The sequence below is a fragment of the Pongo pygmaeus genome, chromosome 18 (genome assembly GCF_028885625.2).
Source record: "Pongo pygmaeus isolate AG05252 chromosome 18, NHGRI_mPonPyg2-v2.0_pri, whole genome shotgun sequence".
Taxonomy (NCBI): domain Eukaryota; kingdom Metazoa; phylum Chordata; class Mammalia; order Primates; family Hominidae; genus Pongo; species Pongo pygmaeus.
This window is the reverse complement of record NC_072391.2, coordinates 62,315,360-62,341,793: the sequence shown is the minus strand read 5'-3', so window position 1 is coordinate 62,341,793 and position 26,434 is coordinate 62,315,360. Positions and strand designations below refer to the sequence as shown.

The window sequence follows — 26,434 nt, the reverse complement described above, 5'->3', positions numbered from 1 at the left end:
TTTTTAAAGATGACAGCTGTTTAGACACTCCATATTCTTTTCTTTATTCACTCAACAAATATGCATTGAACAGATGCTCTGGGCTAGGAAATGTGTTAGACATTTTGGGAGATATGAAGATGAATCAGACCAGAATCCAGGCAGAACACAGCCCCCATTTTAGACACAGAAAATCTAAAATGTGGTGTTGTGGGTAGGGGAAATGCAGTCTTGAAGAGTTGCAACCCTGTCAGCCCAATGCTCTGGTCTGCTGGAGTGGGGATAGTATCTCCTATTACCACCACCGCTATTGCTACTCTTCATCCTTGAGCCTGTTGTTCACGAGGATCTGTCAACACCAGAACAGTGCTTCTCACTTTAGGAAGGAAGACATTGCTTTGGCTTTGGAACATAGGTCCTATCAGAAACGGGCTCTAAGTTTTCATACCTTCCCCCAATAGCTTGTTCTTCATGCAAGAGCAAATGTATGTGAATGACACAGCATGTTATAAGAAGTCGTGTGTAGGATTGCTTTTATCATTGTCATCAAAGTACAAAATGCATGTGTGGTTAATCACACTATCCAGTGGTACTTATAAGTCCATGACAAGTTTTTCCCACTTTTCACATAATTTTAGTAATTTGTTTCTCTCTCTCTTTGCACACCTGGATTGTCATCTTCTAAGAGAAAAGTCTGTCATATGCAACTGTGTTTAATAGTGTATCACTTGATCAATTCATACCACCACTAGGTTACTAATGATCCTTTCACTTTTTGCAGAAATCACTGTGTTTTCGGCTCAGCAGCCTTGTGACATTCCTTCCTGTTGTCATTTGTTGAGTGACCAATCAGATGGGTGGAGTGTGTTACAGAAATTGGCAGCAAGTATCCAATGGGTGAAGAAGGTAAGCTGGACTAATATTACTGAACAATTCACATATTACTATGTATGTCAAGATGGAAAGTATGCCACTGGATCTATGTCTCAAATGTGGCTTGATTTGGACCTTCAATAAAGCCAAAAGTAGAATCTGAGAGGGAGAGAAAGGCCTACCTTTTTTGGTAGTGAGGAATGTGATCATTCAGTGTTGATGTTATTGGATTCTCTTTATTGAACACCTATTATGTGCTAGTAATAGTAAGATCTGCAGGAGAAAGAAGGAACTAAAGGGATTATAATTCTTTAGCAAGGACTCGGCTGAACAGGCCCACTGAGATGATTGCCAAGGTGCTTTTTTCCCCTTTTCTTTTGAAATAAGTCTTAAAATGGGAACAAGGTAGCTTATGTCCCACAAGGAAATGAGATTGCTAGGAGGCTGAACCTTTTAGACTTCAAATGACAGGGCCCTCGATCATGAGCCAGGAGGCCTGATTTCTACTCCCAGACCCGGCTCTGCCATTCACTGTCTGTGCTATGAGATTAATGAGCCATTTACTGGACTGCCAGGGTGGCTGGACCTAGGATTTCTAACAGTTCTTACATTTTAGGATTCTACTAATCCATTTACCTTCTCCATCTGCTCGGTGGTAACTGGAGCAATATTCACAGGAGACAACTAAATATCCAGATAGAAATTTAAGAATTAATTCTACCAGCGTGACTTTCCACTCTTGGGGAATCTAGACCTCCTTATCCAAGTGCCTACGGCTCATCTCCATGTAGGTGTCCAGTGGTGCCTTAAATACGTACGTCAAATCCAGGTTTTTCCTGGGTTCCACATTCCTGTAATAGTATCAAAATTCACCCAGAATAGAAACATGGGCGGAATACTTTAAGTCTCTCAACCCCTCACCTCCAATAGCAGTTAATTCCTCTTGATTCCTATTCATTCTATCAATCATTTGACTATCTGTGAAATAGTTTTGTTTCTCTCTATCCCTATTGCCACCATTCAAATGCAAGTCAAACACTTTTTCTCTAATATTACTGAAATTGTCACCTATTAAGTCTTTTTGCCTCCAGGGTTATTTCTCTCTCATCAGCTCCAACGTGATCCATGATCTATATACATCCTGAACAATGTCCTTAAATCCATACTTTATGTACTTTCCCACTTATTCCCTTTCAATGATAAGCTTTTCTTAACAAGCTTCTAGGATCCTTTAATGAGAAGGGCCACTGTTTTGCTGTCCAGATTCATCTCTCAGCTACTGTTCCCTCTCCACCCTGCCTGTATTATATACATCCACTCTAGGACCTCCTCATAGGGCACAGCCATTATTTCCCCCAAAGCCTCATAATCTCTCTCACCTCATAAGCACTCTTAAGGCATTTTATATCTTAGCTTGGACTTCACTGTCTCTAAGGAGCTATTTCTAAAAGCCTAAGATTACCTAGACAATACTTTAGCAGCCAGGGATTACACCATTTACTGTGATTTCTACATTGGACTGTAATTGCCTATTTAGTTGTCTGTCTTCCCAGCTAGACCTAGAGATTTTTGAGGACAGGACTTATTTAGGACCACTGTGCTCCCAGTTGCAAGTACTGTATCTGGGCCAAAGTATGCACTTAGTAAGTACTTACTAAGCAAATGAATAGGGACCCTCAGTATATTTTTAATTGAATGTGAGGAAGGTGGACTAAGATGACTACACAGAGAAAAGTCATAATAACAGCAGCTAACAGGTTTTGCATGCTTACAAAATGTCAGGTTCCTAAGGACATTAAATGTATCACTCCCCTTAATCCTTCCAAAAGCCTTATGTGGTAGGTATTGTTAATATCCAACATTTTATAAATGAGAAAACTCAATCTTGGAAAATGTATTGGTCTGTTTTCACACCGCCATAAAGAACTTCCCTGAGACTGGTAATTTATAAATGAAAGCGGTTTAATTGACTCACAGTTCTGCATGGCTGGGGAGGCCTCAGAAAACTTAGAATCATGGCGGAAGGAGAGGTAAACATCTTCTTCACAAGGTGGCAGAAGAGAGAAGAGAAGCACGTGTGAAGGAAGGAGAGCCCCTTATAAAACTATCAGATCTTGTGAGAACTCACTCAGTATCACAAGAATAGCATGGGGGAAACTGCCCTCATGATCCAGTCACCTCCCTCCCTTCTCATGTGGGGATTACAGGTTTCTCCGTCCACACATGGAAATTACAAATTGAGATGAGATTTGGGTGGGGGCACAGAGCCAAAGCATATCAGGGAAGATAAGTATCTTGCCTATGGCCATAGTGCTGTAACTTTTATCCTTGGAATTTGTATTTATGGGAAGTCTAACTTTAGCTAGGGTTTGTGTCTTTTACCACTCTCCTTGTCTGCCTTTCTCCTGAATGAATCTCCCATATTATGGGCAAAAAACATTACCTCCACATAAGGCCAGGGGCTTTTCCTGCAGCCCACACAAGCTATTGTTAAATAGATGGTAGTCCCCTGTGACTGGGAACTATAAATTTCTGATAATTTCTCAGGTATTTTACACTCTTGTGTTAATGTGGGTCTGTTTTGGGAGGAAATTTCAAAGTGAGGAGTCCCTACCTCTTTCTCTCATTGTCTGGTCAATATTTGTTAAGGGAATAAACCAATGATTGAAAACGCTTATCCTAGAAGCAAAATTGCACTCCCCTACAAGCGCAACAGAATGATTTGGAAATTGTAGGACTGACTCCTCTTGCATTTGCTTATTTTGCAATCATTTGCTCCGAAGCCTGGCTCAGCAGAGGAAGTGCATCCCTCCTGTGGATATGTCTGTGAATGATGATCATCTCATTTCTGCTGAGCCAAATGGGGCTCTTCATTTCATTGGCCCTTTGAATTCCTCAATAAGATGTGCAAGTGACATTTCCTATTTTTCTAGATAATAGGGGCAATTAGAATGAGGTGTCAATGAATCAGAGTCAAAAGTTAAATAGAAAGTACTTGAATTTAATTTCATGTCTAGGAAATCTGGTAGTTTTTTTTTTTAACCTGGAAATTAAGAACAGTCTATTTTGAAGAGTTCTGCAAAGCTTTTATTCCAAGGAGAGGAAGGTAAATTACTCCAATGCTGGTGGCATGAAATCTTTAAAAAACAAAACAAAACATAAAACAGCAGGAATGCAGATGGAACAATCCTTTGATTTTTCAGGTTAAGCTTCTTCTTGATGGAAAAGAATTCTGTGCCTGGTGGAGGAAAGGACTTGTTCTTGATGGCACTGTAAGGATTTTGAAGAACAAAACTAACCAATGACTTTAGCTGAGACTCAGATTCTTGATTCCCAGACAGGTCAAGATGCCAGACTTTCTTGAACAGGCACCTATGACATGCCACAAAGGCAGGCAGAGATGAAAAGGCATTTCCTCTTTCCTCAAGGAGTTTACAGTCAGGTAACTGCATATAGCAGTCAAAATCCAAATGGGAAGGAAAGACGGAGAGAGGCTTTAAACAAATGTGGCATGGGCTCACAGGATCGGCACTCTAGTTAACTTATAGTGAAATCCACTGGAGCTTGAGCTTCCATTTCTAGCACACCTGTCTTACTTAGGAACCTTCTCGGAACAGAGGAGGAATTATCCGGGCAGCTACAGGATAAGGCTTCTAAGCCCTGTGACCTTGCTGGGTTTTCAGTAGAGCACAGGGGCCTAGAAATGAACATCTTGGAGAAGTGGAAGAGATTTGCCCTTTGCTCAAGAGAAGTGTACACACATTGGCATCCAGCTGAGTAATAACCAGCAGGAATTGCTGGTCGCAGGTCACCCAATTATCTTTCATTTGCATAGGAGTGAATCCCAGAAAGCTGCTTCTGGGACAGCTCACCTGTGCTGCAGAACCCACCGGGCTCTGCATTGTCCCTGACAGCTTGAAGTGTTAGCAACATGCTTCCTAACTCCCTGTGCTGCTGGGTCTGTCTGTGAATGCATATTTCCTATTTTGAGATGTAGGCCACTGTGGAGAAGGAGGCCAAGTATCTGTCTGTATCTGGTGTCATCAGAATCATAAACAGACACTCAGTTCACTTGTTGCCTACACATTGCAGCTCTTCAATGTATACAACGTGACTGTCATCACCACAATCAACTAATGATTACATGAAGCCCTTACGTGGTAGGTCACCTGAACATCCAGTCTCTGCGCAAAATCATAACTAAAGGAAAAACCTCAACCAAAGTTGTGTTCTTTGATCTTGCTTTATTTAGCTAGTGATGGGCAAAGAGGTCAATGACATTGATATTTTCTGAGCATGCCCTTGTACCAGGTACTGTGATATGTGCTTTACATTTATTATCTTCTTTGACGTCACCAAGACTTTGGCTGCTATGTGCAGGGGTCATGACTCTTTCGTAGATGAGGATACTGAGGTTTAGAGAGGTTAAAGAACTTGCTGAGGACCACCGATGAGCAATGGGTAGAGACAGGGTCTCCATTCCTAAGCACAGCACTGTAGTGCCTCCTATTGAAAATGTCTCTTCCAATTCTTTTGTACCTTGACTTCCAGTCTTAACCAAGCTGGGATGGGAGGGAGTTGGAGGGCAATTATTATTACAGTTATTTTGGTATGGAAATGTCCTAAATCTCTACTTGAGTTTTTTTATTTTTTAATAATAGATTCAGGGGGTACATGTACATGTTTATTGTATGTGTATTTTGCATAATGGTGAGGTTTGGGCTTCTAGTACACCCATCACCAAAATAATGAATATTATACCCAATAAATAATTTTTCAACCCTCCTCCTCCCTTTTGGGAGTCCCCAGTGTCTATTATTGCCATCTTTATATCTATGTGTACCCATTGTTTAGTTCCCGCTCATAACTGAGGATATGCAGTATTTGATTTTGTGTTTGTGAGTTTTTTCACTTAGGATAATAGCCTCCAGCTTCATCTATGTTGCTGCAAAAGATATGATTTCATTCTTTTTTTATGACTGTGTAATATTCTTTGTGGCTGTATAGTATTTCGTGATATACTATACAGCTATAAAAAAGAACGTAGTGTGTGTGTGTGTATATATATATTCTACATATATATGTGTGTATAGAGATAATGTATGTGTGTATAGACACACATATATACACACATAAATATATATGTCTATATATACATATACACACATGTATGTGTGTATATGTGTGCATATATGTATATATGTGTGTCTATATGTATATATAGACACACGTATATATACACACACTACATTCTTTTTTATGTGTATATATGTATATGTGCACATGTATACACATATATACCACATTTTACACACACATATATATGTATATACACACACACACACATACGCTACATTTTCTTTATCATGTCATTTTTTGATGGGCACTGAGGTTGATTCCATGACTTTGCTATTGTGAATAGTGTTGTAATAGACACATGGGTGCAGGTTCCTTTTTGATATAATGATTTCTTTTCCCTTAGATAGGTACCTAGGTACCCAGTAGTGGGATTGCTGGGCTGAAAGGTAGCCCTATTTTCAGTTCTTTGAGAAATCTCCACACTGTTTTCATGGAGGTTGTATTAATTTGCATTCATACTAACAGTGTATACACATTCCTCTTTCTTCACATTCTCCACTTGAGTTTTAAAGGAGACTTAGCAGGTTCTGGCTAATGCAGCGACATGACTGAATGTATCCAGTGAGTGAGGGGCAAAAATGGCAAAAGGAGAAAAGACTTTGCATGTGTTCACTCATCAGTCATCTTGAGAACCATCCCTATGTTAGGCCTTGGACTAGGTGCTGGGGATACAATAATAAATCACGTGTATCAATACAACAATGGAACTGTACTGTTGCTTCCAAAGAACCCCTCTTCTTGTGATGGAGCCAGGCTGGCAAACAAATAACCATGGCACAGAGTTCCTTTTAGACAGATCCATGGATCTGTGAGAACATAGAGGGGCTGACTCTGCTGGAAGAAATCAGGCGGAGCTTCAGTGAGGAGGTAACCTCTGGGTTTAGACTTGATCATGAGTAGGAATTTATCAGGAGAAACCAGGAAGGATTTTCCAGGCAAAGGGAACAGTACAGAAGTTGTTAAGTCAGTATTTGTCATTACTAGGTGGGATGTCCCATGAAATATTTGTTTTTATTTTTATGTATCCTTAGATAGATACATTTAAATAGTTAAGATGGTTAAAATAGATAAAGATGGTTAAAATTTAAAAGGTGATGGTTAAAATTTAAAATTAAAAGTTTATTTTTAAATTTAAAAATAACATTTGAAATTAAAATTTAAAGATGGTTAAATTTTAAAATTTAAAAGGCTGGCATGGTGGCTCACGCCTGTAATCCCAACACTTAGGGAGGCCAAGGTGGGCAAATCACAAGGTCAAGAGATCGAGACCATCCTGGCCAACATGGTGAAATACCATCTCTACTAAAAATACAAAAATCAGCTGAGCATGGTGGTGCGCGCCTGTAGTCCCAGCTGCTCGGGAGGCTGAGGCAAGACAATCACTTGAACCCGGCAGGCAGAGGTTGCAGTGAGCTGAGATTGTGCCACTGCACTCCAACCTGGCAACAGAGCAAGACTCCATCTAAAAAAAACCCTAAAAACAAACAAAAAAAAATGAAAAGGTGAAAAAGAGTATACAGAGAATTACGTCTTCTTCAATTCCTATACTCTAGGCCTTCAATTTCATTGCCTGGAAACCACTATTGTCAGTTTTCTGTGTGACTTCCAGACAGTTTCTGGGCAGTTAAAAACACACACATCCATATAGCTACTTCCTCCACATTTGTATACATAGATCACAACCAGCTGTAAACCCTGTTTTACACCTTGATTTATTTATTTTATTTTATTTATTTTTTGAGACAAAGTCTCACTTTGTCACCCAGGTTGGAGTGCAGTGGTGCAGTCTTGGCTCACTGCAACTTCTGTCTCCGAGGTTCAAGCGATTTTCATGCCTCAGCCTCAGTCCCACAGTAATTGGGACTACAGGCGTGTGCCACCATGGGTGGCTAATTTTCTGTATTTTTAGCAAAGATGGGGTTTTGCTGCATCGGCCAGGCTGGTCTCGAGCTCCTGGCCTCAAGTGATCTGCCCGCCTTGGCCTCCCAAATTGCTGGAATTACAAGCCTGAGTCACCGCGCCCAGCCACCTTGATTTTAAAAGGAAAAATTTATTAAGTTTTTCCCTTTGTTTTGCTTGCACTCATTTGATTTAAAACTTTTTTATTTTAAGTTTTAAAACTATCCAAACCTACAGAAAAGTTGCCCAAATAACACAATAAATTCTTATGAACACTTCATCTGGAGACACTGAATTTTAAAAAATAATTTTGCCATGTTCTATGCAACGAGTTTATGAATTTAATCCCTAATCAAGGTACAGCTTGGATGTCAGTTACCTGGAGACTGGAGTGCAGTTCCTCTCCCCAGCACTGATTTACTGAGATAACATAAGATGTTCTCAAAATCGATAATGTGTTCCTCTCATTGTCAGTTTCCCTGAGATGCCCATAAGCAGCAAATCCACCCCCAGGATGGGAATCCGTCCCTAGGATGGAGATGGCTGGAGGTGCCCCTCTTTGGGCCACTTGATCTTTGGGAAAGGATTTTCTCTGCTTCCTCAAGTGCTCAGCAAGCGCTTCTTGGGCAGGTGAGCATGCTCTCTGCACTTGCCTTCCGGGCCCTGTGGTCCAGGGTGGTAACAGGCAATCTAGCTGAAATCTAATCACTTCATTTCCGACAGCCAGCCATATAGACAGCATTATCTCTTCTGTTCAGCTTGTCAGAGTCAACACGGCATCTCAAAGGCTGATATAGGATTCTCTCCTTTGAAAGATGAAAGCGCCTGAGCATTGCTCAGGTTACCTGTGCATTTCCTCCCTGCATTACATGGCAAGGGATAGTTTGTACTCAAAGTGAGAGGGACTTTGAACAGCATGACAAGCAGGAAGTAACTTAATAAGGCAGTGTCATGATTTTGCAGTCATGTGCTCTGGGCCTAAGAGGATTGTTTTCTGTTATTCATTCATTCACTAACTCATCAAATAATTCCTGAAAGCCCCCTTGGTACTCTTTTATGCTCTGGGCCAAGACATGTGCATGCTCCTTGCAGACTGGGTCCCTAGGATCTACTGGGTGACAGAAAAATAGACAGTCTCAGCCAAAGAAAGCAGCTGAACCTGAGAGTGGTGGGGTGGAATCTCCAAGGAATTACTTCTTGGCCATTCATTAATTCATTCATGCATTAAACATGTATTTACCGACTCCGCCTGTACTCTCTGGCCCTACGTGATTCTTGAGCCACGGAATTACCATTTCCTTTCCTGGCTACTAACCCAAATTATCCTTTGTACAGTGGGGGACTCAGAGCTCAAGGCAATAGATAAATCAGGGAAGTAAAGGGAACGAGCCATACTAAAATCTGCTACCAATTAATTGTGTCTGCTGAGGATCTAGAAGACTGTAGCCAGACACCTGGCAGATGCCATCATTTGGAAGCTTTAGAAAATTTGTGGCGGGGCTAGTGAGTTTATCTTTTCTAGGGGCTCTTTTACAATTTAAGCACCATTCCAAAAGCTGTTAAGCTGCCATAGCAACAGTTCATATATATATATATACTTTTGAGGGAAACAAATTTTTAAAAACTTGGTCACATTCTTGCAAGTGCTTGTGAGAAGATACCTCTTTAAATGAATGTCTAGCAAGTTTCCTGAAGTATCGTATTTCTGTCTATAACATACTATTTTGGACCTCTTAACACTCCCAACCACTTTTCAGAATTTCTACTTGAAAGATGGACCTAGGAGGATGGTGATTCATTGCCCCGAACCATTTACATCATTCTTTGGGAAAGGAAAGCAAAAGCCTTTGTGTGGTTTTATCTTGCCAGTGGTTTCAGCCGGAGCACACGTCCCTGCCATGCCAGCCCCCACACAGTGTGGGATGGAACCGGTGCCCACACAAGCCTACACCAGGGCGGCTGGAGCTCAGGCTCATGAGAGCATGTCCAGCTCTATTCTCTCTTCCCCAATCCTTCTCCACTGAGCCGCAGCATTATTTCTCTAAATCCAAATTGTATCAAGTTGCTTCAGTATAAAACCCAAGCTTCAGAAGCTTGCAGTCCCTCTCAGGATAAATTGCTAAGTCCTTTGCCTGGATTCTAAGACTGACTTGATCCAGGCCCCACTCCCAGAAGCCTCCCTTCCCCTCCCTCCCATTTAACTCTGTCCATATTGTGCTGCTGGTAGCCCCTGAATGCATTGTGATGTTTGACACCTCGATTCCCTTGCACACATTTTTCTTCTCGGCCCCCATTTGTCCAAGTGTGCAGACAAGCATCTTCTCCTCCAGCAGGGGCTCCTAGACCCTGTGAGATAGTTTGTCCCTTTTTCCTTCTGTGTAGAGAGTGCCTTGATTCCTCAGTGTCTATCACTTCCATGGGTCCTGGCTACATGTATCTTCATGAGCCCCCTTTTCCATTAAAAAAAAAATTACAGTTTATGATCATTTTGGTTTAAAGAGGAATATAGTGTTCTACCCTAAAAGGTCATTTTTTCTTCTGATTTTAAAAGAAAATAAAACATTGCTGTGCATCCTCTAAAAGTGTTGTGGGCACTGTGCCTACTGTTCCTAATGGAGAAGTCACACTGATGTTCCTGGGTTACCACATCGCCAATTAGTTGTCTTCAAGTTTGTTAAATCCTTGAGAATAGAGTTTGGCTGTGTAATACCATGCCATCTATTGGAGTGTGTGGAGTGCATACTCATGTGTGGTGAACAGGCTTTCACAGGAATAAGAGCATGGTCTCCATCCACCTGCCTTCCACTGCTGAGAGCTTTGGCAGGCACTCCCTCTTAGGCTAATGCTCCTCATCCATTTTCAAAAGGGACAAGATCCTCTCCTCCCTTTTTCTGCACAGCCCTTTAAACTGCAGAGACCTTCCTTGTGCATTATCCACTTTGATCTCTTGAGATCAACATTAGCTGCCCCATTCCATAGAAGAATAAAATGAGGCTCAAAGAGGTTAAGCAGAGACTAGAAAACAGAGTTGTCCCCTGCCCAGAGTCGCACATGGCAGAGCCAGGATTCTACTCCTCCCCTCCCCACAAGACCAATGCCAATTTCTATCAAACCACCGGACAAGAAACCTAAATTAAGGCAGAGATCGCTTCATTCCCTTTAACTTTTTTGGAAACATCAAGAACTGTAAGAAACAGGAAATCCCAGCATGGGTAGAATTGCTTCTGCACTGAACACTGCAATGCACCACCCAGTTCCCCAGTTCACTGAAGATCTGGTGGTCTCAGCTACTGGGAATGCTCTTGGCAGGTGACCTCACTTGCAGCTTTCACTTAGCCAAAGTCATGCTCTTTCCCAGGGCAGCTCACATTGGAGGGCTGATGAGTAAAAGTCTGGCCATCTCAGCTTTCTTGGGATTATTTTGAAGGACGATCTTTAGCCCAGATGACCATGCAGGGTGGTCTGAGGCTGTTGCTGGGCTGCATCACACATCTTCTCTTTACGTTTGTTTCTGATTCCCCTTCCTTTTCTTCTCCAGGTGTTATTCCAAAGGGTACCCCCTAGTAAACATCCCCATGCTAAACTCCATCTCAGAGTCAGTGTCACAGATAATCCAACCTGTGACAAACTCTATTAAATATTTTGCAACAAGCCTTCCTGTGTCTGTGCATGAATACACAAGATTCATTTGTTCCTCCATCGTTTTCACTAAATGCTTATTCGTGGGATGCTAAACACTGTGCTAGGTACCAAGATACTGTGGTGAACAAGACAGAAAAGGACCTCTGGTTACAAGGAACTTAAATTACTTCTACTCCAAAGGCAGATATTGATCCTGTTTCTGCACTAAAATTGTGCACCTTTCAGAGCATTCTGGTCACCTCAGCATTTACATGGAGTAGCAAGAGAAGCCTCCCATCACCTGAGCCCTGCCGATTGCTTTGCAGAGTAAACACTGCTTCCAGGAAGTCAGTAGCAGTGTCTGAAAGGTTTTCCCACCCTGTTAGAGGAGGACCCAGAGTGAAGTTGGGGCTATAAGGAACTTAGGATAGGCAGGAGAACAGGGGCTGGAATGTCTGTCCACAACAGATTTGGAGAGGGCAGATTCAGGTGCAGATGAGAAAGCCAGTGGAAATCACTGTCAGGATCAGAAGTTGAATGAAAAATATCAGACAGAGGGGAGACAGGTCAAGATTTAATTTGTAGCAGGATGGAATAAGGTCCAAGGGAGGAGTGAAGGGGGGTTTTCTTGCAATTCTCCATAGTCCTTATTTTAAACTATTTATTGACATCCGGTTTTAACTGGAATAAAATCCAGACCCAAATTTTGCTGCCAATGCTCTCCTTGAGACAGTCATTCCCTACCTCTCTCTTTGCCCACCTGCTCAGCTGCATTTGACAGTTGTTGCCCCTTGAGCAGACCCAGCCCTTTCTAACCCCAGGGACTTTGCATTTTCTGTTCTCTCAGTCTTGGAAGTCTCCCCACACACCTTTTAGGATTCAGCTTAAATGCCCCCTTTTGAGAGGCCTTTCCTGACTTCACAACCTCTGAAGCCATATCCTCCACCCACCCTGCAGTCATTGGACATTTCCTCATTCTGTCTAATTCTTCACAGAAGCGATCACAATTAGCAAATATCATGTCTGTTTCATTTCATGGCTGATTTTTATATTGTCTGTTTTCCCCATGAGATTCTAAGCCCCATGAAGTTTAGGGACTTGTTCAGCCATGTCCACCCCTATGTCCTGGATGTCAAGGGCAGCGCCATCCATACTAGTAGCACTCTGTAAATATTTCTTGAATTAATGACTAAACCAATGTGACTACACCAATAACCAATTATTAAGCATTTCCCTAATGAGTTGACAGGAATATGATGGTTGGTATGCTTGGGGCAGAAGCCTGGAGCCTGGGCTTCTCCACACTGCTGGGATAAGCAGAATCTTCAGACATCTCTCTGTCTGAGTTCCTCCTGGACCATCACTCAGATTTAAGGGGCATCATTGCCTGGAGCATTCTACTCTGGGGAAGCCAACAGCTGCATAATGGTTTCCCTGCCCGTGCATTAACATGGGCCTTTTGGGCCTGCCCTGGCTTGCCTGACCTATCTCCCAACAGGAAAGGCTGTGCATCTGTAATGCTCTGGAAAATTGGGGCGGACATGTAGCTCGGTACCCAAAGTGGTTTCACTCAAGCAAACGCAGAGAATAAAAGCCACGTGCTTAAAATGCTTGAGTAGGTATCAATCAGAAGAATGTTCCAATAATCCATGTTTATGAAGCCTGTTAGTATGAATTTTTGAAATAGCACTTACTCCACTTTATTCTTGACAAATGGTGTTTGTAGCCACTGAGATATTTTATTTCAATTATGTGCGGATGTTGTAAGGAAAAGGTTTCTGACAGTATCAAGGCATAAGACATTTTCTATTGTGCTTTTATCACTATTCCCTTTGCTAAACTCGACTGGACAGTTCATTAAGATGAAAAATTAACAGCACATACTATGGAGAGAATAATCATGGAACATGATTATTCTTCACTGCTTGTGGGGGCACCAGAATTCAGAATAGCAGACAGATGACAAATGTGCTGGTCTTTGGAAGAGGTGGCGGTTGGTCAATCAGTTGGTACCCGTGTGTGTACCTACTTGTGTGTTCAGCTTTGAGCTGAGGTGCTGGAGGAGAACGAAAATACGGAAAACATGGTTGTTGCTTTCCAAGAACATACCATCTATTTGGGAAGGCCAGGAAAATGTCAGGTGTCAAATCCAGGAACTCCAAAGGGTTAGACAATTGCCCAGCACTTTGGTGCTGACTGTAAGTTCAGGAGAAAATTCATTGTGGACTTCAGAGAAGAGTTCTTAGACCCTGAAGAATGGCAGGATGTTGATTAGTAAAATATGTTCTAAAAATATTAGCTACTGATGGCTATGAGGTTGCTTTCGGGGAATAATGAAAGTGTTCTGAAATTAGATATTGGTGATATGTGCACAACTTTACAAGATACCAACAAACACTGTACCCTTTAAAAGGCTTATTACACTTTCTATGCATGCAACAAAACATCATATTTGGCCAATAAATATATAATATATTACACGTCAATAAAAAGCATGGTCTTTATGATATATGAATTATATATTAGTAAGCCATTATTTTCAAGCACTCTACAAACTCAATGCTGCTAAATTACAGTAATTTTTTTATTATACTTTAAGTTTTAGGGTACATGTGCACAACATGCAGGTTTGTTACATATGTATACATGTGCCATGTTGGTGTGCTGCACCCATTAACTCGTCATTTAACATTAGGTATATCTCCTAATGCTATCCCTCCCCACTCCCTCCACCCCACAACAGGCCCTGGGGTGTGATGTTCCCCTTCCTGTGTCCATGTGTTCTCATTGTTCAATTCCCACCTATGAGTGAGAACATGCGGTGTTTGGTTTTTTGTCCTTGTGATAGTTTGCTGAGAATGATGGTTTCCAGCTTCATCCATGTCCCTACAAAGGACATGAACTCATCATTTTTTATGGCTGCATAGTATTCCAAGGTGTATATGTGCCACATTTTCTTAATCCCGTCTATCATTGTTGGACATTTGGGTTGGTTCCAAATCTTTGTTGTTGTGAATAGTGCCGCAATAAACATACATGTGCGTGTGTCTTTATAGCAGCAGGTTTTATAATCCTTTGGGTATATACCCGGTAATGGGATGGCTGGGTCAAATGGTATTTCTAGTTCTAGATCCCTGAGGAATCACCACACTGACTTCCACAATGGTTGAACTAGTTTACAGTCCCACCAACAATGTAAAAGTGTTCCCATTTCTCCATATCCTCTCCAGCAACTGTTTCCTGACTTTTTAATCATCGCCATTCTAACTGGGGTGAGATGGTATCTCATTGTGGGTTTGATTTGCATTTCTCTGATGGCCAGTGATGATGAGCATTTTTTCATGTGTCTTTTGGCTGCATAAATGTCTTCTTTTGAGAAGTGTCTTTTCATATCCTTCGCCCACTTTTTGATGGGGTTGTTTGTTTTTTTCTTGTAAATTTGTTTGAGTTCATTGTAGATTCTGGATATTACCCCTTTGTCAGATGAGTAGATTGCAAAAATTTTCTCCCATTCTGTAGGTTGCCTGTTCACTCTGATGGTAGTTTCTTTTGCTGTGCAGAAGCTCTTTAGTTTAATTAGATCCCATTTGTCAATTTTTGCTTTTGTTGCCATTGCTTTTGGTGTTTTAGACATGAAGTCTTTGCCCATGCCTATGTCCTGAATGGTATTGCCTAGGTTTTCTTCTAGGGTTTTTATGGTTTTAGGCCTAACATTTAAGTCTTTAATCCATCTCGAATTAATTTTTGTGTAAGGTGTAAGGAAGGGATCCAGTTTCAGCTTTCTACATATGGCTAGCCAGTTTTCCCAGCACCATTTATTAAATAGGGACTCCTTCCCCCATTTCTTGTTTTTATCAGGTTTGTCAAAGATCAGATAGTTGTAGATATGCAGCATTATTTCTGAGGACTCTGTTCTGTTCCACTGGTCTGTATATCTTTTTTAGTACCAGTACCATGCTGTTTTTGGTTACTGTAGCCTTGTAGTATAGTTTGAAGTCAGGTAGTATGATGCCTCCAGCTTTGTTCTTTTGGCTTAGGATTGAAGCTATTTTATTACAGGTGAGAAAATTAATTCATTAGAATAGACACATGGATGAGACAGACTAACATTAATTGAGGACTTGCTTCACATGGCAAGGAAGGAGGCACTTGCCCATTCTACAGAGGAGAAAACCAAGAGTTAAATCAGTTCATGCTTTGCCTAAGAAGCCACAGAGGTGGGAAATAATGGGGCTGGACTTCATCTCTTTCACATCCATATGCTTCCCACCCCATTCTTCTTGTGCCCAAAAAAGACAGATCCTAAGATGTTGTAAGAACATGAGTGGCAATAATGATAAAGTGATGTGTCTCTGCAGAGTGTTTTAAAGTTAAATGTCCTCACTTCTTTTCTCTCACCTGTTCTTAGAGCATCCCTGTGAGATAGGGTCAGAGGCAGGTGTGTGGTAGGAAACAAGGGAATGGAACGAAAGGAGACCAAGTCTGCTTTTGCAGGCTGCATAAAGAATGCTGTATTTGTTTCCCAAGTGCCCAGGGTGTTTTGTTTCCCAAGTGTCCAAGGTGTTTTCTCTGTGCCTTCATCTCTATTTTGGGCTCTTTCTCTACCTAGACTTTGATATGCATCCTATTTCCCCAAGGCAAGAGGAATTTCTGAGTGAAACGATAGAGATATGGGATCCACGGATATTTAGAAGCAAGGCTTAGAATTAGATGTCCTGTCTGTTAAATACAGAAGTAAGTGATGTTTCTTTTCTCCTTTGTGGAAGGAGTAGATACACATTTCCATTGTAAGTTGCATGTTTAGATTAAAGGCACTTAAATCATTGTCTCCCCTGCAGAGATAATGAGAGAGCTTTTGATGTCATTCTCAGCTTACTGGTGTAAATAATGGGTGAAATTCTCATCCTGCTGGACAGGATGGAAATCCGACTCAGGATTTGTAAATACTGCTGCATTTGATTTATTTTCAAGAGACATTTTCTTCCCTAGCAGACAGTGGGATAGCAGCATCCCACAAAACAGTCCATGGAGGAGTCATGATGCATTAACCTAGGCAGTGAGATCAAAACAAAAGCTCTGCTTGTGATCCCCCTGCCAGAGCCCCAATCTCAGCAGTCCCCACTGTGTGACTGCATTCGGGAAGCCTAGATAAAATTAGATCTTCCCAGAGTAAAAAGGAACTGGGACTTAAGAAATGGAAGTCTTTCTCAAGCAGCGGATGTCTTCTTTCCTCATTTATTTGGAGTTTTGTTAGAGTTAAAGAAATTAAAAGAACAATTCTTTTTTTATTAAAAAAGAAAAAAAAAAGAATGAACACTTCTTGAAATACATCTCTGCCAGTTTTGGAGTGCGTTTGCTTTCTCCCCCCATCAGAGGGCTTGGATTCAGCCTGACTCAGGAGTGGGGATGCCTGGCTTCTCATCTTTTATCTACCTCCTACTGGGCAAGTGACTGCTCTGTATTTCTCTTTGCTTCTTTGTCACAAGTGGTTGGTGACTTCCAGATCCCTCCGCAGCCCCAGGCTCCTCTTGGGTTTCTTCTCTCAGGTCTTGAAACTCTCGTCTTCTCGGGGAAGTGGAACAGCCTGAGTCCCTATTGCTGGGATGTTGATGGTCCCAAGGGCCAAGTAAACAGTTCAGAAGCAGGTGTCTTTGATGGGGGTTACTCTAGCAGGGTTGTTAGGGGAGAGAGGAGGGTGGTTATTACAATCATCCAATAATCAGTGTCTACACCAGAAGAATTTTATGTTGATGGAGGAATGTTTTACTTCTAATGCACTTAAACCAATGACTGTCACAAAGGAAGGCTCCCTAAACAGGAGTCGGGGTGATAGGGATGGCAAGGTGCAAGTCTACACAGTTCCAAATATCCAGGTGTTTCCAAACTTGGGGCTGTGTAGACAGAGGTTCACAGTGACTGATGGAGTTCAGGTCACAGCTAGAATTTTACAACATGTGCTGGAGTGCCATCTTCCTAACACTCTGTCCTCTGCAATGAGGAAGTAGGGGTGGTGGGAATTTTGTCTCCAGTTCTCAGTGCAAAAACAGAGGCTGAAAGTCTGAATGATTTTCTTGACGCCGCACAGCTGGTAAGTGGTATCAGAAGATGGAAATTGAACTAAAACTTCAAATCCAAGGTTACCTTCTTAGATCTCTCAGGGGGCTCTTCCTCTGCCTGAGCTATTGGGTTTTCCCTTCATGTGATGTTGCCCAGAGCAGGCTGCAGTGACGTGGTGTGGTCTGCCCCCTTGAATGTCTCCTCTCTCTCTTACTGAATGACAGAAACCTTAGTTTAGAGTATATATTTAGTTTCAGTGTTTCCTTTCTCATCAAAAATTCTTGCATGAAACATCTCCATCTGCCCTGCCATCTTCTTTCTGCCTTTTGTCTCCTCATCTCAAAATTTCTTCTTGTCTGAGTTATTTCAGGCAGAGAGTCAAGTGGCAGATGTTTGCAAACAGTATGGGACCCAAGTATCCGAATGATTTCTTGCCTTCAAAGTGTATCTTCCACTGGGAGCTGGACTCTAATTACCTATGGTACCACCTGGACTAATAATATCTCTGGAACTCTTTTGAGGGGAGTCTGCATTTTGGATCATTTTAGAAATGGCAATAGGTCTGTCTTAGGAGAACATATGAAGCTTCCAAAATGACATGCTGCAGGCAGGATGGCTGCAGAATGGAAGAAGAACAGGCCCCTTTACGTGGGTTGTGGTAAGCAGTGATTTATGACCCTAATAGGGTAGTTGGGTCTGCATTTCTTTTGTGACTTCAAAGCTGTCTCCATCAGGACATTTTAATGCCTGAGTTCTGGTGTTTTCACAAAGTCAATCTCTTTAATTGCAAAACACAGTCTCTGTGGAAGAGGAACATGGCAGGCACCTTCCTATTAATATAAGCAGGTAGAGTACCAGATCCATTGCCTCTAGAGTCCCAAGCAGAATAAAGCCAAGCCTTTGACTCAAGCCATAGGGAGAATGAAGAGGCTCTGGGGTAAAGAAGGAAATAAAAACGAAGATAGTTGAAGAGGCTGCACAATCATGCAGTCCACCTTAAAGTCAAATTGTTAAAATGAAACCTCTAAGATCATCACAGTAGTCATATGACCTTGAGTGAGCTATTTAGCCTCTTAGAGCTTCAATTTCTTCACCTATAAGATGGGAATAACATAAGTAAAAACCCACAGAGCTGTGTGCAAATTAATAAAAGAAAGTATGTAGAGTCCTTAGCATAGTGTTCAGCATGAAATAAGCCCCTGCTAAGTATAAGCCACTGTCCTCATCGGCTGCTGCTAGTGAGCTGTGACCACCTGGACAAGAAGCCCTGAGCAGACAGAAAGCCAAATTGGGGCTGACTTTGGACCTGTCCACTCTCACGTGGAAACTATATTTTTCCTGAGGGAACAGATTTTCTTTCTTGAGGCAGAATTTTCCAGCCTCAGTCCAACTCTCAGATAGCAGCCTTCATCTTCACTTGGATCTCTGAATACTAAAGACTAGGTATGACTTATGCTTTCATTCTTCATCAATAAAATGAGGATAATAATAACCCTTACCTTTGTTGGCTGATGTGTAAAATGAGTTAATGTTCATGAAAGCCCTTTGTAAATTATAAAGTGCTATAAAGTATGAATTATTATTGTGATTGCTCTACTCCAGGTATTCCATAAACAATGTGGGAAATTAAGAACGCACACTCCTAGCATTCAAAAAGCATTTATGCCTTTTTAAGTATATAGCTATAAACTATCAGCGGATGGGTTTGATCATGCAGTCTTCAATCAGATGTAAATGTTAGCAAGCGCCCATTAAGATTGACTTTCTAGCAGGGGCACTGCCGTGGGTGCCAGCAGGCAGCCGGCCACAATGGTTGGCTGTGACAGGCTATACTTCCACTGGGCTTGAATACCAGCTGCTCATGTGCTTTGCAACTTACTTTGAGCTGAATTACCAAAGGTCTTCTGAACCTCACTTCACTCATTTGTAAGATAAAGGTAATAATACCTACCTGACTGAGTTGCTGTGAAGAGTAGATAAGATAATGATCACCAAGCCCTGGGCACACTCCCTAACCCAAGGCATTAGGAAGCCATCTCAGTGTAGCACTCTGGATGCTCTGATTGACAGGTGTTCCTTCTTTTGCCTTGAGCCTCTCACTGAAACAAGTCAGGGTTCTTCCTCTCGCTGGGCTCCCAGCAGCCTTGCAATGTCACTGCCCATGCAGCTCCCCAGCCCCACCTCCCAGCACCTCATGAGCCCTGATGACCTTCAGGCCTCTCGGGTCAGTTCCAACATAACTAGGTCTTTGCAGATTTCAAAGCCTCCTCTTGATAACTCGAGGGTCGAGGGGGACTTGAGGAAGTGAGGAGATGGGATGGAGCAGAAGGCTATTTGTGAAAGCCAGTGTGAACAGACTGAATTCCTGGCCATGTCCCTCAGAGGCTGAGGGGCCTATCTGGACCCCAAGGACCCTATATTACCAGCCAATTCCATGTGGGCAGTACAGATACAGCCACGTGCACCCAGTTATGGTGACTAACCAGAGGAATGTAAAAGTGTCTCCAACGCCATTAAGCTTTAGGGTACGGGGCTCTAATTCTGGGACTCTAATGCTAATAGTATTTTTTGAGAATTTACTACATGCTATACATAGTGTTCGGCACTTCAACAAGAATTATCTGATTTAATCCTTCCAACAACCTAAGGAGAAATGTACACTACTATTACCCACAGTTTTGAAATGAGACCACATGATTAGGAAGGGCAGAGGTCGGCTATGAACCTAGTACTCATGGCTGCAGCATTACTTCTCAGGGTACAAAAGAATAACAGGGTCACTGGCATCCTGGCAGTGGGTTGTTCTTCCATCTAGCTTAGTCCACTCTATCCGTATTAGTTTTCAGGGGTTTCCATTGAAACAGAGTTCCATGAATTGATGGCTTAAGCAGCAGGCATTTATTGTCTCACAGTTCTGGAGGCTACAAGTTCAAAATCAAGGTGTTGGCAGAGTTGGTTCTTTTTGAGTGTTCTGAGGGACAATCTGTTTCATGCCTTCCTCCTAGCTTCTGGTAACTCAGGCATTCCTTGGCCTCCTCCTTGTGTCTACATTTCTTCTTTTTGTAGATATCAGCCACGTAGAATTAGGGCCCATCCAAATGACTGCATCTTAACTTGGCCATCTGCACAGACCCTAATTCCAAATAATGTCAGATTTACTGAAACTAGGGGTTAGGGCTTCAACATCTTTTTGGTAGACACAATTCAACCCGTAGTACTGCCCATAAACACATTTCTAGGATTTACCCATTTCCTTGAATGTATCCAAGTGTAAGTGTCTTTCTCACACAAGTATTCTTTGAATACTGCTTGAAGTGCTTCATACCATGCCGCCACCTGGAGATAAGAAAATGAGCAAAACACCTATGATCCCCATCTTCATGCATTAATGACACACTCTTGGAGGATTTCAAGTCCATAGACCCTCACAGTACTGGTGCTAAACTATTTTATTTTATTTTATTTTATTTTATTTTAGAGATGGAGTCTCACTCTGTTGCCCAGGCTGGAGTGCTGTGGCATGATCTGGGCTCACTGCAACCTTCACCTCCCGGTTTCAAGCGGTTCTCCTGTCTCAGCCTCCCGAGTAGCTGGGACTACAGGCACACAACACCACGCCTGGCTAATTCTTGTATTTTTAGTAGAGATGGGGTTTTACCATATTGGCCAGGATGGCCTATCTCCTGACCTTGTGATCCACCCGTCTCAGCCTCCCAAAGTGCTGGGATTACAGGCTTGAGCCACTGCACCTGACCACTGGTGCTAAACTTTTATCATTAATTTTAAATGGCTCATCTAAGGGGGAAAATGAATGTAGCGTCATCATTCTGAATAAATCTAAAGAGAGAATAACCAGGAGATGAGTATTAATATTTGATTAACTTTATTTGCATGTGCACAACTCCATTTGCAAACTGGCTTGTGATTTCTCAAAATCTGTATATGTGTGTGTGTGTGTGTGTGTGTGTGTGTGTGTGTGTGTGTGTGTGTGTTTCCTAGTTTACTTGTGGGGTGTCATCGCAGGCCTTCTAGACCAAGCCCTGCAAGCAGGATGATGTTAACCAGGGTGTATCACTTATTAGATGGAAGAACGATTAGCCTGTGCTCTGTTTAATTAAGCTTCACTTAATGGGCAAACGTTTCCTTTAACAGGCTTGCTGTCACCTCATCAGTTATTTAAGGCAGTTCATTTCACAGCAGGGGGCAAAAAGAGAGAAAGGAAAAATTTATCATTTGCTCAAACTTGATTGGTCTGAGGAAAAGCGTGGCTGTCTAGAAGATGCCTAATTGCTGCTGTGATCCTGTACTTATTCTCTATTTTGTCCCAGGCTTCTTATTGAAACGCTAATCAGGATTAGGTCTCACCTCTTGATGAATGATTTTGTAAAAACTTGATATTTCTCATCTCAGCTAGGAATGTCTGTATGCAAGTATAATGCCACTGCAACTGAATGGGAAGAAAACTAATGCCCTTAATTTCACAGAGGGCTGTGATTTGGTACATACAGTACAAATCAGGGGAAATCAGAATGAAATTAATTTTCTTTTTTTTGCAAAGGCACTACCTCTGTTATATCATGAGTCGCTTTTCTTTGACTGTTTTTGCTGCAGACTTAGAGAACACTTGGCACGTGTATTTGGGTTTATTTCTTATAGCTGGGGTCAAATTTAGGTTATATCATTTGTTTGATGTCAGAACTTGGGCTTAAGTTCTCTGAATCTCTCTCTTTCTCTCTCTCTCTTTTTTATCCTCATCCTGTCACCTAGGCTGGAGGGTAGTGGCGCAAGGTTGACTCACTGCAACCTTTGCCTCCTGGGCTCAAGTGATCCTCTCACCTCAGTCTCCTGAGTAGCTAAACTACAGGCTTGCACCCCCATGCCTTGATTTTTTTTTTTTTTTTTTGGAGAGACAGAGTGTCTCCATGTTGCCCAGGCTGGTCTCGAACTCCTGAGTTCAAGCAATCTTCCTGTCTTGGCCTCCCAAAGTGCTGGGATTACAGGCATGAGCCACTGTGCCACTGATTCTTTTGTTTGCCAGTTTAGGAATTATCCCTGCCTCACAAGACTGTAAAGATTCAGTATCATTCATGTTTCTAACTCAAGGTCTAGTATTGCGGGTTTGCAATATGATATTTTCCTTTGCCTTTATTCCATCGCCTCCCCCATTGATTCACTCTCAATGATGGGACAGAGTTATTTTTCCTTCTCCCACAACAATTGCACATCCTTGTAAATCTGAGTCTTAGACACTCTGCTTCTTCCATGTCCTAAGGGCTTGACACATTCGGATGGAAACTGAATAATTAAAGTAGACATTCATTTATTTTGACCAAGGGACAGACACCAAAATTATGGACTTTTGGCTATTTTTTCATGGTTAATTGACTCGCAACTGACTTTCCATCTTTGTATGCTTCAGCACAGGCATGAATCTCAGTGTTTTCTTCATTTGCAGTGGCCAAAGAATAAAACTTATTATAATTATGGTTATCATTTCTGTATTATTCATGTGTGTATGTGATCCACCTCCTGCCTATATTTTCTGCATCACCCCTTTCCTCTTTCCTGAGCAAGCCCTGTGTTTTCACAGTTCCAAAATCCTGTGGTTACCTGAACATAGGATCTTATTTCATGTCTTAAATATTTGCTCCTGCTGTTCCCTCTGCCTGGATTGCTGTTCCTCACCTTGAACATTTGACTTATGTATATACTACAAGACTAAACTCATACCTACTGGCTTATCCGCTAAGTCTTCCCTGACCAACTGCCTCATACCTTGGTTTATGTGACTCTGCTGAATTATCTCAGCCCCCTAAGTCCCCCATCAAAGAACTTTTCACATTTTTTTTATGTTCATCTATTTTCTGGGCTACCTCCCACCAAGCCAACACCACCATTAGGCTATCAGTGACCTGAGGACCATAACAACATTTGTTTGCTATTGCCTCTGCTTAATACACCACCGGGCTCCTGCCCATGTTCTAGGTATGTTTGGTTAATGCATTTCTATTATTTTTTGGTACATGTGAACAATTATCTGTGAGTGCTGCATTCTGAAAAGACCTTGAAAGTTAGCCATTAATCCAGTGTGGTACATGCTCCTAATATAAATTATTCTGACTCCAGGCCTTGGGTGTTAGTTGTTTTCTGAGAACTGTATCAATTCAGAGGATGAAAGAGAACATTATTCCTAATTCCTCGATCAATTAGCACCATAGTTAATCCTTTCATCCTTAGGCCTTTTACATTGTAGGTCACCTGTCAATACTGAAGGGCCTGTTCTACCTTCTCCCGGGGGAATGAAAGATCCTTCCTTGGGTTTTACTGATCTCAGTTACATTGATGTTAAAAGTTCTCAAACTAGCCAGGCATAGTGGCTCACACCTCTAATTCCAGCATTTTGGGAGGCTGAAGCAGGCAGATCATCTGAGCTCAGGAGTTTGAGACCAGCCTGTGCAACATGGCGAAACTACTAAAAATACAAAAATTAGCCAGGCTCAGTGGCATGCTCCTGTAGCCCCAGCTACTCAGGAGGTTGAGCCAGGAGAATCACTTGAGCCTTGGAAGCAGAGGTTGCAGTGAGCTGAAACGGCCCCATTCCATTCCAGCCTTGAAGACAGAAGGAGAACCTGTCTAAAATAAATAAATAAATTCTCAAACTGTCCACAGTTCCCCAAGTGTGATCTCTTCTGCCCAACAATGTTGCTTTTGTGAGGACTACACATGGGCACTCTGAGTTCACAGGAAGATAGTTAAAAAGAAAATGAGTATAGGATTTGAACTAAAAATAACATGGTACTTGAAGATTGACTTGCAAAGTCCAGTTCATTATTTTGACAGATGCATTTCAAGTAGAGTTGCCAGACAAAATATAGGACTTTGAGTTAAATTAGAATTTCAGATAAACAGCAAATAATTGTTTTAATATAAGTATGTTCACCGAACTGTAGATATACTTATACTAAAAGCTATTGCTGTTTATTTGAATCTAAATTTAATTGGGAGTCCTGTAATTCAGTTTGCTAAATCTGGCTCCCCTAGTTCCCACACAAGTTAATTTCTTGCACATTATGATATAGGATGCTTGATACCATAGATATGGTAGAGTTTGTAACATTATCCAGGCTGCCTGAGTCCCAAACCAGTATCCATTCCTAAGGTCTTATGGTTAGGATAAAAGATTTTCTACTTCAGCACAAAGAGCCTTTTGAAAATTTGTGATGATTATTTCTGGAAATCTGTCCCATCTTAGCATTGCTAGAGTTGGTTTATCATGAGACATGACTCAAGATAAATAAGCTATATTGAGATCATTTTATCAAGGGTACTCGTGGCATAGGCGATTTGATATGTCACAAGCCTGCCTCCAATGTCAGGTGAGTTCCCATTGAGGCCAGGTTCTCTCTAAAAATTGCTGTAGGTTTGTGTTGTGTAGGACATGGGAAAGGTAATAAAAGAAAATCTACTTCAAATAACCAAAGCCACACAATAGAATAAGGACAAGCGATTTACTCTAACGCTATTCATTCAGCCAGTATAAACAACGTCCAATGTTCTCCCATAAAAACTTTCAGTTCTCCATGCTCATTAAGGAACTGATTCAACATTCTTTAGCAAGTTATAAATGAAAGAATTGCCACCATTCTTCTGTAATCTGAATTTCTCCTCCTCATCATGCTTTTCTTGTTCCAGAGTTGCTTCACTGGGGGGAAAACATCACATCTTTGTATCAAGACCTTTATTATTCTTGGCAGAAAAAAATTTCATTTTATCTCTCTCATCTGTCTGCTCAAAGTTCAGTCTCAGAGCCAAGTTTTTAATTTGTAATTACTTGAAAGAGACTTTTCTTCTTAAAATATGTTCGACAAAACATCTACGTAGTAGTTTCTTTTTTTAATGGCCCTGCGAACATTTCTTCTGGCTTTTGGTTTGGATACTGCTGGTGTTTCACTTTGAATTTTCTCTGAGTGACATCTACATCCTCTCCTCATGTCAAAAAGCCAATATTCTGCTTACTTTATGGCAATAGTACTTTTTAATTAGGATCCTGTGTAATGCTTAAATCTTTTCTTCTCAGAAGGAAGATTTTTTAAAAAGTGTTTTTCTTCTTAAAAAAAAAGTTTATTTTATTGTGGTTAGAATATTTAACATGAGATCAAACTTCTTGATATAGTTTAAGTGTACAGTACAGTATTGTTTACTATAGGTACAACGTTGTACAGCAGATCTCTAGAACATATCCATCTTGTTTAACTGAAAGTATGCCTGCTGGTTCATAAATAAGGAACTCCCTATTTCCCCCTGCCCCTAGGTCCTAGCAACCACCCTTCTACCATTTTGCTTTTATGAATTTGACTACTTTAGATACCTCATGTAAATGGAATCATGCAGTACTTGTCTGTCTGTGACTGGTTCATTTCACTCAGCATAATGTCCTCCAGGTTCATCCATGTAGTGGGATATTCTGTAGGAAGATGTTAATGGTTACCCAAGCATGGAGGGTTGGGCATCTGTGGAAGGGGGTTGTGCAAGCTCATGAAATATTGAAAAGAAGGAATTATGTATCAGTAGCTGGTTCAGTCTATTCTGTGTAGTGTAAAGTAGGATTTAGCAGCATCTTATAAGCACTCAGCCATAGGAAAGGCTGGGATATCTCAGCTGCAGAGCAAGGGAAGAGAGGGAAGATGAGGCATAGACGTGTGTGCGTGTATCTCTTGTGTGTGGGTGTTGGAGGGGAGGGAGCGCGTATAGATAGAACAACTCTAAGGGTGTAGATCTGTTAATGTCCCAAGGTCCTTGATCTGAGTCGGTCCAAAAAATATCCATCTGTGGATGATGCACAGGTGCCACCAGGGATACATAGAGA

The 26,434-nt window shown here is 41.5% G+C and overlaps 1 protein-coding gene across 13 annotated transcripts in view; it reads left to right on the top strand.

Moving 5' to 3' along the window:
• CDH11 (cadherin 11) overlaps window positions 1-26,434 on the top strand; it is a 171,988-nt gene that overhangs the window by 67,098 nt on the left and 78,456 nt on the right. For all 13 annotated transcript variants that reach the window (XM_063655238.1, XM_063655240.1, XM_063655233.1 and 10 more), the window contains one exon: window positions 761-885. The gene's annotated coding sequence lies outside the window, so the exon portion shown is untranslated. The remainder of the gene's footprint in view (window positions 1-760; window positions 886-26,434) is intronic.